Here is a 2,713-nt window from a genome sequence, read left to right on the forward strand (position 1 = left end):
TTTGACTTAACCCGGCCGGACCAGTGTTGTTATTGTGGTTTTTCCTCTTGTATCCATCCCCAATATTTGAATCCGTAACAATTTCTATTTATGCATTTGCAAAATAATTTTACCTGTGTTCAGGTTGCTGTGTATTTGTGTGTGGGTTGGCAAATGCATTTGTGAGAAGTCAAAACACGCAAATCATTGTGCAGATTTGTAAATCTTAGTTTATGTTCATGGATCATACCATATGCTTTTGTAAACATTTCTAGACTAATTTTACACCACTGAAATATGAAAAAGCACTCGCTTAGGAGGAATGACAACTGGTAGTGCAACAGCGCTTAGAGCTATCAGTTGACACCTCACAGAACACATAACAGGCTGTAGCAACACTGGAGTGGACGACAATACTCCGGTGGAATGAGCTTTAGTGTTCACAAGGATTAACTCTTCTTTTATTATCTTTAGCCTAAGGAAACGTTGTTCAAAGAAAGGTGGTTTAATGTAGGTAGAGTATAATAATCCCTAGCAGCCTGTCTCCAAGGTTTACTTTACTTTTTTAGACTTTACTGTCTAGCACATGAGCACACCTGCAGAGAATCACATTATCACCGAGTCCTAGAAGTCACAACCTAAAAATAAGTAAATAAATATATAAAATATATAAGCATGACCTCACACATCTTCTGGGTTTCTAATTTTCTTCTATTTGAGGTTTTAAAAAATTTAAAAAGACAGCTCTGCCTGTGAACACAGTAGCCCCACCCACCTGACGATCGAATGTTTGTTTGTCAGGGGTAACCAATGAGAAGAAAGCTGGTGTAAAGATAGGTGGAAGCTGATATGTATAACTTAAAGTTACTAAAGACCCAGTTGATCACCAGAAAAATGTGAGGAAGTTAATGCAAAGAAATGTCAGGTTCTTTACTGGGCTACCTCCTTGCGAGTGGGCAGATGAAGACAGAGCTCGAAACAAATAAAAGCTGTAGTGCACTGGGTTGTTCCCACCTCACCCATCCCCCTCTGTTAACAGCTCAGGAAAGCATGGGACGAGGCCAAGGGTGTGTTTCTTGAGACAGCTGAACGACATAAGAAACTGGCAGATTGATGGGGGACACCTGTTTTCATTTAGATCAACATGTTTGGTTGTCATCAATGACATCTCTTTAGAGCCCCTATGTAATTGAAGAAATCATAACTCCATCCGCTGTCTGTCTAAAACTACCTAAATCTATGATAATTCATTCAGCATGTCATGTCTCCCAGCTGAATCCTGTCTCAGTCCTGTGTTCTCTTACCTCCATGTTTTGCTTGGCTTCTAAGTGCTTACTCTTGCTCTTGCCACTGCTTCCAGTAACCCCCTGGTGTGTCATCTTCCTCGTGGCTTTGTTGAAATTCTCCTTTGTGATTTTGAAACTCAAACTTCGGTTTAGATTTGGAATCATTTTATTTCCTCATCTGTCTGCTCACCCACTAACAGCGCTGTTCCCTGGCTTGTAATTCTCTAATAGTCATCATTCTTTCTAGATTGTAGGATGTCATGACCAGTAATATGTCAAACACTGATCATTTTATTCTACATGACAGACAAGATTGTTCTTTGTGCCAAGATAGCAAACAATGTTAGTCTGCATGACCCTTGTACTGATTGAAGCAACTGCATATGGAATCACTGTTCTGTGATCAGTGACCAGAGCCCCTCGGCCATTTAATAAAAATAATGGATTGCATTTATATAGCGCTTTTTGGGGCCCTCAAAGCACATACTGGTGGAGGCAAGCTACAGTTGTAGCCACAGCTGCCCTGGGGCAGACTGACAGAAGCGAGGCTGCCATATCACGCTATCGGCCCCTCTGGCTAACACCAGTAGGCGGCAGGTGAAGTGTCTTGCCCAAGGACACAACGACCCAGACTGTCCAAGCAGGGGCTCGAACCGGCAACAAGACAAACTGACAACTCTTTGAGCCACGATTGCCCCATTTCTGTCATTATCATTTCAACAAAGCTGAAAACAGCTGAATTTTGAATACTATGCTCACATAAAAATGCAGGGTCACACCAGGCCTAGGGTGCGATGTTGGATGGCCTTTCTGTCTCAGTCCACAGAAGACAGTTTGTTTCCATTTACTCGCTCACAGAAAAAAAAAGCTGCTGTTGTGAAGAGGAAAGCCTGCTGATACAAATTCATTTAATTTAGTTTCAGTGATATGTAATTGCTCAGAGTTGACTTAAGACTTAAGATGCGTGGAAAAAAGGAAGCTGCCTCATGATTAACAGAGACTAATGGGTTTTGAAGAAATAGAACTAAGTTTATTTTTTTCCTTCCTCTTTCGTCTTCTGTAAAATTCTCACTGTGATTTCACATGATGATGACTGAAGTATGATGACAGACAATTTGGAACAAAGACAGGAAAAGTCTGGCTGTTCTCCAGGGTCACAGACCGTTTTACCGTTTCCTCTGTGCTAAGCTGATAGGCCAGATAAATATGAATAGAAATCAACCTAGCACACAGCCAAACAGGGCAAAGTGACGTGTGTGTGTGTACCATGTTTAGATATCTTTGTGAGGACCAAAAATTGGAATGTTGCTATGCTTGTGGGGACCAACATTTCCTCGTGGGGACTAAATGTCCATCATTTTTGATGGTTAGGGTAAGTGGGTAGGGAAAGCATTATGTCAATTTGATGTCCTCACTAAGATATAAAAACAAGTGTGTGTGTGTGTGTG

The sequence above is a fragment of the Haplochromis burtoni genome, unplaced genomic scaffold (assembly GCF_018398535.1).
Source record: "Haplochromis burtoni strain Fernald_Lab_line unplaced genomic scaffold, NCSU_Asbu1 Contig_46, whole genome shotgun sequence".
NCBI lineage: Eukaryota > Metazoa > Chordata > Actinopteri > Cichliformes > Cichlidae > Haplochromis > Haplochromis burtoni.